At 39.8% G+C, this 14,973-nt stretch overlaps 1 pseudogene; it reads left to right on the top strand.

Annotated features, from left to right (window-relative positions):
• Positions 1-14,973, top strand: part of LOC145418325 (relaxin receptor 2-like) — a 305,418-nt pseudogene that overhangs the window by 237,492 nt on the left and 52,953 nt on the right.

The following is a 14,973-nucleotide window of genomic DNA, read 5'->3' as shown; positions in this document are numbered from 1 at the left end:
TGTGGTAAAGACTACATATTATATAGATAGATAGATAAATAGATAGATAGAAGCAGGGATTCAGATGATGAGAAGGTGTTGTGTCTGCGAGAATCGAGCAGGGCTAAACATGCTTACACACTCTGACGCGAGGAAAGCTTGATAGGCACACGACAGCGTCTAGTGGCCATATACACACATACACACAGGCTGCGAGAACTTTCCATCCACGAGGAACACACGTGACACACCCCTGCTACACCAGATTTTAGGAAAGAGAGAGTAGAAGGAGACAAGCGACCCTAGAGAGAGGTCGAGACGGAGATTAGCCTTAGAACAGAGAGAGAGAGAGAGAGAGATAGCGAGACAGGGAGGTAGCTACCCGGGACTTATACTCTTTCCGTGTGAGAGACCTGTTTAATATTTCCAAGACAAATAAAAATAGTCCCATACTATTCTTTACCTCTCCCGTCACTACATGACATCTGGTGGGGAAGCTACTACAAGCAAATACAAAGTCGCTGCTTTATGACACAAAGTCATTTATGACATTTGGTAGCAGCGAACGTATACGAACCTCGTCTACGAATCAACATTAAATTCCTACAAAATATCAAGATTGAAAACAACCAACAACATCAGCTCCTGACAGTATTCTCTCCATCCAGCCCCCTCCGTCTCCCAGATCATTACGCTGATGCAGAGGTCAAGAGATCACTCGACGCCTTGCAAGTAGCTTAACGACAAACCAGCAAATCTGCGGACATCGTCTCCGAATTAAAAGCAAATTTCTACAAAAGCAACCGAGACTACAAGATTAGCTTCAGTTCTACAGTGACTCACTACAAAATACAGCCTACAGTGCAAATAGTCTACAAGTCTTCATTCTACAACGAGTAAATCACAAGAAAAAAGGACCAAGAATACATCAAGAAAGAAAACAAACAAACAAACAAACAAACAAACGAAGAGTGAGAGACGACTCACAACTCATAACCACCAGACCTCACCCTCCTCTCTCTGCTACATCCACCAAACCCCCACCGCTTACGCAGGTGTGAAGAGGTCAATGCACGCAGCAAAACACCAAGTCCATATTTACAACTCATCTTACTCACTCGTCTTCACTCAAGTTACTCATCGCTACTCATTCACTTACCACAGCTACCAGTGTGGGAAGCCGACGTCACCATGTGCTGAGACGACAACACGCCAATCAACCCGCGAAGGACAACGCTATCACCACGTGCAACACCACTCACACCATTTCTCACCACGGTAAAAATTAGTGAGTTACATAGTTACTTCATTTATACAATACACAGTGATAGACAATAAGCTTCTGCACAAACATATAAAACGTGTTGTATAGTTACAGCTTAAATATACATACTTACTTCAGTTATTTGCATAACTCAAACACTTAATAATCACCAACAATAAATATTCTACACTGTATATATTCATTCATTTATTATAACATTTATTTACTACCAACGAGTGTTACCATTTATACCTACATAAAATACGTGTTTCATATATACAACTATACATTATTACATCTACAAAGTAATAAAGAAAATATACCATCACAGTTACTCAGTGAGCGATTAAAAGAACTGTATTAAACATTTATTAATTAAAGCTACCTAGTGGAAACATATAAATTACGTTACAAGGTAAACTAGAAAAAAAAAAATGCCCAACACAAATGCCGTTAGCAAGAGTGAACATCTTCAACACAATCGTGAAGACAATGATTTCCACACAGTGCTGACACACATATTACCCACGATAGGTACAGGTGAACAACAAATCAGTGTGTATAGTTAATACTGTATATAGTGTATATATTTTTTATATAAAATAACAAAATATGGGACTATATAATATCATTTTATAGTATCTGTGCAATATAAACTAAACTTTGAAAAAGTATCCCAAGGAAATTAGCCAGTAATTATGTAACCATGAACAACATGGAAAAAAGCGTACACAAGCAAAGAGAAACAAACTATAGAAAATCAATAAAAAAAAAAAAAAGAAAGAAAGAAAAAGTAAGAAAGAAAAAAGAGAAATAGAGTAAGATCACATAACAAACAAATGAAAATAAGTGTAAGTGTTACTACATATGTCAAAATACCACATAAACTACAAACAAAAAAGCAAATTGTGTCTCCACAAACAAGTGGCATGACACATCATCACTATCATCGACCGCAGCATATGTTAGGACTGCAGTTATTACAATTATGTTACACTTATTACAATTTTGTAACTACAAACGATATGTAACAATTATGTAACGACAAACGATTGCATTATGTTACACTAACTACAATTATGTACCTACAAACGATATGTAACAATTATGTAACGACAAACGATTGCATTATGTTACACTTTGCCAATTATGTAACAGTTGCATTAACAAGATGTAACTTTTATGTAACTTTAACTACAATTATGTACCTACAAACGATATGTAACAATTATGTAACGACAAAACAGTTGCATTAACAAGATGTAACTTTTATGTAACTTTAACTACAATTATAAGGCCAAGACACTTATGTAATAGTTGCATTAACAAAAGGTAACTACAATTATAAGGCCAACACAATTATGCATTAACACAATATAAGTCATACAACTATAGCACAATTCTGTATTACCAGTATCATCATACAAGTTAGGTGAAGTATTAGACATTACTAAAGTGATAACTCTATGTAATGTATAACCTAGCAGTATTACCATTGCACAATTATATGCGTACGTCTGTTGTACATGCACGTCTTACAAAGTGTTATACAACAACCATTGCATTTATTCAAATATGTATACAACTTATTTAAAATGTAATATTACTGAATAATCACTATTTACTATGAATAATATATGTATACAATATTCATACAATTATGTTACTTTTACAATATTATGTATTTCACTTAATTAGCTTATAAGTTCATTATAATGTGTATGTAGTATGTATTAATATATTATAACTATTAAATGTCGATGGTACGCCATTTTCGCGCGACCGAGCAGTGTGGTAAAGACTACATATTATATAGATAGATAGATAAATAGATAGATAGAAGCAGGGATTCAGATAATGAGAAGGTGTTGTGTCTGCGAGAATCGAGCAGGGCTAAACATGCTTACACACTCTGACGCGAGGAAAGCTTGATAGGCACACGACAGCGTCTAGTGGCCATATACACACATACACACAGGCTGCGAGAACTTTCCATCCACGAGGAACACACGTGACACACCCCTGCTACACCAGATTTTAGGAAAGAGAGAGTAGAAGGAGACAAGCGACCCTAGAGAGAGGTCGAGACGGAGATTAGCCTTAGAACAGAGAGAGAGAGAGAGATAGCGAGACAGGGAGGTAGCTACCCGGGACTTATACTCTTTCCGTGTGAGAGACCTGTTTAATATTTCCAAGACAAATAAAAATAGTCCCATACTATTCTTTACCTCTCCCGTCACTACATGACATCTGGTGGGGAAGCTACTACAAGATATAAAAGCCGCTCGACCACAAGTCTAAAATATACTTCTCTACAAGTAACTACAAAGTCTTTATGACAGTAGAACATGCAAGCCTGGTCACTATGGAAGCCACGAGGCGAATCGTGATCAAACATGCAGCATACTGTACGTTAGAATTATACAAAGGATGATGAAATCATAGGCTATGTAACACCTCCCCACAAAGAAAAAGAAATTTACAAAGGAAATTTCTTATTACTCTAAAACAATCTGTCTAAAGTCTAGATAAGCAATCTGCAATAACATTTTCTTTCCCCTTGACATGTTGTATGTCTAATGAATACTCCTGAAGAAGTAGACTCCATCTTGTCAATCTCTGATTTTTATCTTTAAACTTACTAAGAGATTTCAGTGGGTTATGATCGGTATAAATGACTATGGGGTCAAAACCAGAACACAAATAAAATGAAAAATGCTGTAAATCCAAAATAAAGGCCAAAAGCTCTTTCTCAATAGTTGAGTAGTTCTTTTGAGGTGGAGTGAACTTCTTACTGTAATAAGATACAGGGTGTTCAATACCGTGATCATCCTCTCATCCTCTTGCAGCAAAACAGCCCCAGCTCCTGTATCACTTGCGTCAACAGCCATCTTAAAAGGCTTAGCAAAATTTGGAGTAGCGAGCACTGGCTGACTTAATAGGATAGCTTTAACTTTACTGAAAGAGGAATCGCAGTTATCGGTCCAGACAAATTTAACTCCCTTTTTCAGTAGGTCTGTAAGTGGTGATACAAGAATTGAAAAGTTAAGAACAAATCTCCTGTAATAACCTACCAATCCCAAAAATCTTTGTAGCTCTTTCCTACTTTTAGGTCTGGGAAGATCACTTATAACCTGAACCTTAGCTCCTGGTGGTGAAACGTGTCCATCACCAATTACGTACCCAAGGTACTGAACTTTAGCTTGACCAAACTCACACTTTGATAAATTAGCTACAAGATTAGCCTGAACCAAACGCTCAAGAAATTTACTGACATGGCATAGGTGATCTTTCCAGTTGTCACTGAAGATTAATACATCATCAATATAAACAACACACCCTGCCAAACCCTCTGTTACAACATTCATGAGCTTCTGAAAAGTGGCTGGTGCATTCTTCATACCATATGGCATTACAGAACATGCAAAAGTCTTTCCTAGTGTTACAAAACATGAGCTCTCCCTAGCACGTTCAGTCATAGGTACTTGCCAATATCCCTTTAACAAATCAAACTTACTTATGTGCCTAGCCTTTCTGATCTTGTCTATGCAATCTTCCACGTGAGGAAGAGGGTAAGTGTCTGTTTTGGTTATCTGATTAACACGTCTGTAGTCGATGCAAAGCCGCTGTGACCCACCTGGCTTAGGGACTAGAGTGACAGGAGAACTCCACTCGCTCTGACAGGGCTCAATCATCTTGTGGTCCAACAGGTAGCCAAGCTCCTTCTGGATGAGAGGAACTTTCACTGGGTTCACACGGTAAGGAGGCAGTTTAATTGGCTTTGCGTCTCCAACATCGACATCCTGCATCGACACAGTGGTTCTTCCTGGAGTGGCACGGAACACTTGCGGGTACTCCTGCAGTAATGCCGAAAACTCCTGCCTTTCCTCAGGAGCTAGATGAGAAAGCTTAGTCTGGAGATCATTCATGATATCAGGATTCTTCCTCAAACTATCACTCAGGCTCATACTGCGTGGGAGAACTTCACTTGCAGACTCGGGTGGAACAGCTACAGTGCAGACTGGGTTATTTTCGTCCCGCCTGTGATATAACTTTAGCATGTTGATGTGACAAAGTTGCTTGTTCTTTCTACGATCTGGTGTGGTGATGACATAGTTGACATCACTGAGTTTCTTCTCCACGAAATAAGGACCACTAAACTTGGCTTGAAGAGGTTGCCCATGCACTGGTAGCAGAATCAAAACCTGATCTCCTGGCTGAAAGTGGCGTAACGTGGACTTCTTATCATACCAAGTCTTCATGTTCTCCTGAGCAGCTCCTAAATTCTCTCTCGCCAGCTGTAAAGCAGTTAACAGCCGTTCTTTGAACTTCATCACATACTCCAGCAGGTTGACGTCATCTTCCTCCGACAGTCAGCATTCCTTGCGTAGCTTAAGGGGTCCTCTTACTTCATGGCCAAACAGTAGTTCAAAGGGTGAGAAGCCCAGTGATTCATTTGGAGATTCTCTTCCGGCAAATACAACGAATGGAAGGCCTTTATCCCAGTCTTTATGATGTTCCAAACAGTATTTCCTGAGCATCGATTTGAGTGTTTGATGATATCTCTCCAACGCTCCTTGGGTCTGGGGATGGTAAGCTGAAGACGTGATCTGGGTGATGCCCAACTCTTTCAGAGACTGCTTGAAAACATTTGACATGAAATTACTTCCCCGGTCTGACTGTACCTCCTTGGGCAGACCAAACTTGGTGAAGAACCCCAGCATTTCCTTAACCACGTTCTTTGCTGAGATATTTCTAAGTGGAATGGCTTCAGCATAACGAGTAGCCATATCAATCAGGGTCAACACATAAGAAAATCCTGAAGAAGTGTTAGGAAGAGGGCCCACAATATCCACCAACACACGGGTGAAAGGCGCCTCAAAAGGAGGAATGGGAGCTAGAGGTGCAACCTTTTCGGTCTGATTACACTTCCCAACAACTTGACAGGTGTGACAAGACTTACAATACCAGGAAACATCTCTGAAGATACCTGGCCAGTAGAGGTGTTTCAAAATGCGTGCCACAGTCTTCCTCACTCCAAGGTGTCCTGCCAAACTGGAATCATGAGCCACTCGAATGATATCCTGCCTACAAACACGAGGGATGACAACTTGATGTACAACCTCCCATTCACAGTCGGCTGATGCTGCTGGGGGTCTCCACTTTCTCATAAGTACTCCTGACTTTACATAATAACAAGTAGAAGCACCGGCTGACTCTTCCTCACTGTAAGCAGAGTTAGCTAGACCTTTCAACTCAGGGTCAGCAACCTGCAACTCAACCAACTCTTGACAAGACAAATTATCAACACTATGGGGTACTGCCTCATCTGGTGAGTGGTCCAAATTAGCAAGAAAAGTGTCAGCTAGGATAACATCATCATCATCAATATCCTCTAAGTCACCAGTAACTTTAGACTTAGCCCTAGTGACAGCACATCCAGAGAACACCTCAGGGATATCACAATCTCGGGTCGCAGTCACTGGTTCACTAGACAACTGAGGAGCTGGACACACTTGACTTCCACCAATATCCTTTCCAAGTAAGAAAGTTACACCTGACATTCGGAGTGTCTCAACCAACCCAACCATAACGGAACCATTAACAAAACCAGACTCTAAATTCACTCTACACAGAGGCGCAGAGAAGTAATTATTCCCTACACCTTGTAAGATTACAGTTTCATCAGAGGAATTAACATTAGAGCCTAGAACACTGGTCAGCATAAGAGATTGGCAAGCACCTGTATCACGATATATTTTAACTGATTTCCTGTCATTACTGTCCAGAGGACTGACAAAACCATCAGACAGGAAATTAGCACATGAACTCTTGAGAGTGTCACCCACGTTACTGCTCAAAAGAGGAGCTCCATCATGAGAATTTAATTTACCCCTCAAAGCAGGTTCAGTTAACTCGGTTAAAGAATTCTGGGAACTCTCAAGGGTGGACACTAGACCAATTGACTGAATATTTAAAGACTCCTTTTTGTTCACATCACGCTGTCTCCTGAAACATTTCTCCGTAGTATGACCAAGCTTACTACAATAAGTACATTTACTTTTCTGAAATCTAGAGGTGGAGCTGGTATTTACTTCCTGAGAAACATCATCTTTATTCTCTTTCCTGTTACCTGTACTCTGAGTAGAGGCAACGTACTTACTCTCAGCTTTCCTTTTTTCTTTAGAATATCTCTTGTGAGTGAGAACATATTCATCAGCTAAAACTGCAGCATCAGACAAATTATCTATTCTTTTCTCATCAAGATATGGCTTACATCTTTATTAATACACCTTTTGAAGTCCTCCAGCAAAATCATTTGCTTAAATTTACCAAAATCAGAATTTACATTCTTAGAATTTAACCACTGCTCTAACATATCTTCTTTGATTTTTGCATACTCAACATGGGATTGCTTATCTTGCTTATAAGTTGTCCTAAATTTTACTCTATAGGCTTCAGGAACAAGCTCATAGGCCTTAAGAATCAAGCTCTTAACTACATCATAATTATCAGATTGATCCTGAGGCAAAGATGCATAAGTTACTTGAGCTTTACCGGTGAGAACAGTCTGAAGGAGTACTGGCCAATACTTTTTGGGCCAATTAAAACCTGTAGCTACCCAATCAAACAACTGAAAATACTTTGTTAAATCAGATTCATTAAAAGGAGGGACAAGTTTAACATTTTTAGCCACATCAGAATCATCAGAGCTAGATGATCCAGTTCCACTTTATTTCATGCGATACTTATGGTCTGCCTGAATCCCAGCAATTTCAATTTGTGCCTGTGCCTCCTGAATACGAGCCTGAGACTCAGCCTCCTTAGCACGAGCCTCCTGCAGGGCTAGCTGTAACTTAGCTATTTCAATCTGCATTTACTCATCTGGAGGAGTTACATTAAACAAGCTTTTATTAATCATGTCAACAATTTGATCTTTAGACTGATGAGAGCAAACAGCAATTCCCAATTGTTGAGCAACAAGCTTAAGTTCATTCTTTGTTCTGTTTTCTACATCACACACTGTTTGCACATTTGACAAAAAATCTTTGGCTTCATCAAGAGTAGTAATAGTAGACATCATGAATAAATCACAGTCACAAAATATCAAGCAATATCCTTATGATAATATCCTGAATATCCTGATAAGAGGTCGCCAAATTTATGTTACGGAACAGAGAGAGATAATGAACACTTCAAGTGAGAATACTAAAATCACTACTGTCCAGCAAAGTTCCAGGTTCAAAACAAAAGAGTTAGGTAAAATTACAAGTTAAAGTTTAATGCTCAAACTAACAACTAAACATTCAGGACTCATAAGGATAATGTAATGGCAAAACAGGTTACATATATGGTTAACTGCAATAGCCTCTATTAACATGAATTTAGCAAGAGCAAATTTATCTAAGTCAGCCCTGATAAATGAGAAAACCGGATAATGCTCAGTTAAAGCAAGATATAGTATTACAGATGCAAACTATTATTAATAATGGCTGATATTAAAAACTCTACATGAATCACAAAAAACCTTACCAGGCCTACGAATTAACGCCTTAGGCCATACAGTACAAGAAAAATGGTAACAACACTTATACTCAAATTATACAGCAGCTAGATGGCTGGAGACTTCCTGAGCACTCACAAAAATAATAATACACTATACAGGGGAGGACAGAGATGTGAACAAAATGAGGAGTAGATCTAAGTGGCAATAATGCAGAGACTGAGCTCATTATATAAGGGCCGGCAGAGCTTGATTCAACTTGCAAGAAGGACGCGGAAATGAAGGCACAGGGGAGGAAGAGTTGACACTCCTGCTCTGAACAACAGAAAGAACGACTTACTCTACTATAAGGGGAGAAGGGGGGAGTGAGGTAGAACATGCAAGCCTGGTCACTATGGAAGCCACGAGGCGAATCGTGATCAAACATGCAGCATACTGTACGTTAGAATTATACAAAGGATGATGAAATCATAGGCTATGTAACAATATATATATATATATATATATATATATATATATATATATATATATATATATATATATAAACACACACACACACACACACACACACACACACACACACACACACATGTTTATATGAACAGCGGAACACCTCGCCCTGAGGCTGCACATCAAACACTAACGTCTCACACGAATTCCGAAAATACTCGGACCGTACGGTACGGTGAATGGGCCGACCAAAGTTACCAGTTAGCATTACACACTTTATAATAACAATTCGGTATTTCATTTGGATTGGATTATGCTTATTTTTACTGTTTTATCATAAATTCATAAAAGAAGCTCACGTTATATCTAACGTTATCAGTAATTTTCCAAAAGCGGGACATTTAAAATAATTTGCTTAAAAAGCGGGACATTTGAGTCATAATAAAAAAAAGCGGGACAGACGTCAAAAAAGTGGAACTCTCCCGCCTAAAAGCGGGACTCTAGTCACCTTACCCTTAATGCAGTGTGGCAAAGAGTCCTAACTAGTTTCGGTCTATTGTTGGCCAGTTGTCATACTGGGGATCGATTTGACTAGTAACCAAGAAGAATATTTCCTGCCTCATATCAAAGACGCATTGAATTTCATGCAACCAAGACAGCATGCAGGTTGTGGCAGATGTTTAGTTCCGTCAGGTTAACTCAAACTATAGTAAGTAACCAAGGAGAGTTATTCCTACCTCATAAATCGTCCACTTTTATGCAACCCCTACTTAGTATTGAAGGTTTGAAGGTGACCCAGTTCCGTCAGGTAAAAACAAAGCGACTGTAACACTGCACTCCTGCCTGCCCCTCAGCGTGTTGGAGAGAGTGGAGTTGAGTTCAGACTTCCTCAGCAACATCTCCACAGACCTCACCCAAGGACCCGCGGCTGCCAACATGCAACACGTGTGAGTAACAACAACACGTTATGTTACAGTATACACAGGAAGCAGTATATCTGTCAATAGTGGTGGTGTATATCAAAGTGATCAGTAGCACCAGTTTGTATTGCCAGTAATCACACAGTAGTATCAACAGTTTATTATTATTAAAACAATTACTATGAGCAACAGTTTACAGTATATTGCAGCAGCAGAGGAAGTATTCATAAAGGTTCTTAAATAATGCTTACTTGCCATATCACTTCATTATTTCTTCAGTGGAGACCAACCTTCTTTTCCCTGTCAATTTGCCTTTTTTTTTTTTTTTTTTTTTAGGTTAACGGCATCTGATATTATTTCATACACCTTATTGGTGACGTTGTGAGTAATGTTTTGAGGACTTTTGTTTATGACTATGATCATGATCGCTCCTATTTCTTTCTTCAGATCCTATGATCAGAATTTGTCTGAACTTATCATTATCATCATCAACATATTCTGCAATTAATATTCTGCAGTTAATTCTTTCTCTCCTTGGACTTTTTAATTTAGTCTTACTACCTGCCAGCGATATTGTTCAGCTTTGAGAAAACCTTTCTTAATGAAGGAGTTAATAATTTGCTTTGTGAACTGGAGGCGTAATAAAGTTATCGCCTCCAGTTCAAAAATCAAATGCAATAGTCCGTGGGCAGCAAGAACAAAATGAAGAAGACCTTATCGTACTGAAGTGGGTAATAGGATGACCAGCGACAGATTATTACATCCGCACTCGTCAAGCGAGAACGGGTCATTGTTTTGCTGTGTGTGTGTGTGTGTGTGTGTGTGTGTGTGTGTGTGTGTGTGTGTGTGTGTGTGTGTGTGTGTGTGTGTGTGTGTGTGTGTGTGTGTATTACACCTTTATCTTGTACGTTTATTATGTTTTATAATAAATATACTTTTATACATGAGGATGGTAACCCTTTAATTAGACTGAGTCCTCCCCCCCCCCATCCTCATAATTCTTGCTGGCAACACACGGTATTATCCAGCGTAGGAGATATTTTTCGTACTGGAGGGGTTAGATACAGCCAACATAAACTCCATCAATACGAAAGGTCTTTCCTACTGTAGGGTTTGATGTACATTCTCTGGCAAAAGCAAGAATAAAAGACGTTGTCATACTGAAGGCGGTTAAGATATAATAGACAAAGTGGATCACAAAGGAAGAGGAAATGTACCAAGTCAACAAGAATACCATCCTTTATGTTAACGAAGTAATAATAGATATAATTACAATTTCAGATACTTCAAGAGATTCCGCTACTGTGGTTACGTCCTTCATGTTAAAGACTGCAGACCCAAAACTGATGGTAAGCACCTTTCTTGAGATCTTCTGCCTATTTGTCTGTCTATAGCCAAACCCCTTAATCCTGTACGGGATGGCCACAAACAAATCTCCTCCATGTCGCCCTGTCCCCTGCCATTTCATTGCCATTTCCCCAACTTACACCCCCTTCCGTTATATACCTCTCCCCCCCATCCCTCCATCTCAAGTTCGGTCTCCTCCCGGTCCCCCCTCCTCCACCTCACTCACATACGTTCTCCTCGTTAGTCTCCCACTCTCCATCCTCTCCACATGGCCAATCCACCTCAGTGTGTTTCTCCTAACGCTTTCTATTAAATTCACAGTCACATCACAATGCTTCTTCACTTTCTTATTTTTCAGTCTCCCGCTCTATGTAGTTCCACATGCTCCTCTTGAATAACTCATTTCCACTGCTCTCACTCTTGACTTGTGTTCTTCCAACAAGTTCAAGCTTCGCTTCCATACGTTAGAGTTGGTATCACAGTACTATTATGCAACAACTTTTTTACTTCCATGCTCACTACCTTATTTATTATCACTGCGTTCAGTGAACCGGCAACTATTCTTCCCTGTGGTGCCCGTTAAAACTTTTCATTCAGTAAACTTCCATCCTTACTCATCGCATTACCCAGGTAATTAAATGCACTCACATTTTCCATATCCTCACCATCCAGCCTCAATGTGCATTCAGTGGCTTCATTTCTCTCGAAAACCACAACTTTATCTTTCCCTAAATTCACCTCTAGATTCCGTTTCTTACACACTCTCCCAAACTCATTCACCAAGCCTTGCAGTTCTTCTTCGTCTTCGTTTGAGATTGCAGTACCATCTTACGGATGTGTTAATAAAACTGACTGCGCAATGATGCGGACAGCTTTCAGTCTTTAGCGACGTTTTCTGAAGCATTGGATGACGATAGGACACGTCTGTTTCTGTACGGTTGATGTCCAGAGGTATGGCGGCCTATCCTCCCAAAAAGTTGTAGGCGTACAATAAATGAACGTCCAAAAGTAGATGATTACTTGCACCTTCACGTAGTTAATTTTAGTAATGCAACTTCAGGATGAATTTATATTAAATAAAGAGAATTTTAGCACACTCAGTTCCCATGTTTCCGATTTAGGTGAAAAAAAAAAATCATCTCGAATGCGTTAGAATCCTCTGAGTTGCCCATGGCATGAGTAATAATGGTGACAGTAATGACAACGTCAAACCTCAGTGTTCTTTCGCAGGTGATTCTAATCATCTGTCTTTAGCTGAAGCAGAATACTAGAAATGTCCTAACAGACAGGGCTAATTTTATCCAGTTAACGTGCAGGTGTTGTCCATTGATCAAGTTTCAAATTATTTAAGTTTAGGTGATAGAGGACTGTGAAAACTTGGGTTTAGAATCTACAGACTTGTTGACTACCTTTTGCAATTTGATCAGACGATTTACCAAATTTCTACGGTAACATTATGTACCGGTACACAGCCACTTCAGCACGATGAACCTGTTGTTACTGGTTAGTGATTTTATTTAACTTAGAGAAACAATTCTGTTATATTTAATGGAATTCGTTTTTACTACTCTCAATACTATACACTTCTCTTAATCTAAACATAATTGTTAGGTGGTGGGAAGTATAATATATGGAGGATTTCATCGCACTGAAAGGGCTTAGTTAAGAAAGAAGCATTGGCTCTAAATATCACAAATGGCAGTATGACGTCGTCACTGGTGGGTCGGTCAGGTGACAGTCCTTATCCACAGTGAGAAGTCATTAGGAAGAATTGTTACACACACACATATTCTAACTCCCACATAATCTTGTTATACAGTAACATTGTTACATGCTATTCTGCTTTCTCCCTGGGATTTTTACTATATCCATTGTTTTCATCAGATTCTACATAATCTAAAATCACAGGTGAAAAAACTGATAACCATAGAAGCGAGATAATCCACCCAACACCAAAACTTTGACTGCCTTCAAAAGGCGATGTTTATAAACAATCGTCCGCCCATATCATCCTTTGGCACCGATGAAGCGGTTATTAGTTAAACCATTCAGTATAGATATTTTTAGTGCATTATATGTTGGCTGCTGCTGGACGATTTTACTAACCCAACGTGGTAGCTGAGTAGTTAGCGTTCCTTGCCACAAAGCTGCCTACCCTTTAACGCCGGGGTTCAAATCCCGGTGCGGGCAGTTGGCGCCACAAGACTCAGGTGTCCGTCCACCATTTGTGGGTTGGTGGTTATAATGAGTGCCTAGAGAAGCACCAAGGGGAAGTGACTGCAGTAACATGGATGATACTGTGGTCCTGTATTTTAATAACCCGCCATAGACTTAAAGGCCTAAGTTGCGGAAAGGAGCGCGGTAGGCCTGCCACAGGCTCAAAGGTCCAAATTACGGAAAGGGGCACAATGGGTGAGTACCTTGCCACAGGCTCAAAGGCCTAAGATAGAGAACGGAGCGCGGTGTGTGAGTACCCTGCTACATATACAAAGACTGAAGTTATGGAAAAGAGCAAGGTGGGTGAGTACCCTGCCACAGGCTCAAAGGCCTAAATTGCTAAAAGGGTACAGTGGGTAAGCAACTGAAGGTCTCTTTCTCCAGCCTTCCCTTACCTTCAGCCCGAGGACGTGCTGTACGTATTATTCTTACCAGCCAGTCTTTTCAGCTGGAGGGGTTGGCATTCAGTTACCGCTGCACTAATTGCCCTTTATTAACGCTGAATAAAACTGTCTGGTGGCAGAGAATGCACCTAAAAGATAACAGGAAAACTGAAAGAAAATCATACCCAAAGCGTAGCTCTTTGATCGGGGAAGTTTCTTTCTCTTCTCTTTGCATATATTAATATTTGCTGCCTCCAGACAATTTTGTTAACATTTTGAAACCCACATGTAATGACGGGTTTGCCGTTTCCATAAATCCCTTCACATCATGATTTCCTTAACTGAAAGAAACCGTCTAAAGTTAGCCTGGTGGTTTAGTGGGTAATTATTGCGCTCCAATCGGATTGAGCCGATGAAGGTTTATATCCAAGGGATGGTTGGGGTTGATCGCTCATGTAACGCCACCCAGGGATGAATGAGGCTGGTCACTCTCATCTTAAATGTCGGGACCAACTGCCTAGCCCCGGGCTCCTACGCTCCTCATGGGACAATGTAAGATTGGATGATATATAGATAGATATATATATATATATATATATATATATAGATATATATATATATATATATATATATATATATATATATATATATATATATCAGTTGAAAAGGTTAAAATTCTTGCTCAGAGGAAGTCAGGTCAATTAAGCGTACGTTCATAACATTTTTTTTTTTTTTTTCTATCTATCTATCTATTGCCAGACGCCTCAATCCCGTTTGGGGTGGCCACAAACAAATCGCCTCCAAGTCGCCCTGTCCCCCGCCATTTCACTACCCTGCTCCCAACTCACACCCCCCTCTCTCATATACCTCTCCACCCCATCCCTCCATCTCATCCTCGGTCTCCCCCTC

This window comes from Coenobita brevimanus, chromosome 113, assembly GCF_032717465.1.
Source record: "Coenobita brevimanus isolate Jiangsu-jjx chromosome 113, ASM3271746v2, whole genome shotgun sequence".
NCBI lineage: Eukaryota > Metazoa > Arthropoda > Malacostraca > Decapoda > Coenobitidae > Coenobita > Coenobita brevimanus.
The sequence above is the reverse complement of the archived record's forward strand: the minus strand, read 5'-3'. Positions and strand labels throughout refer to the sequence as shown.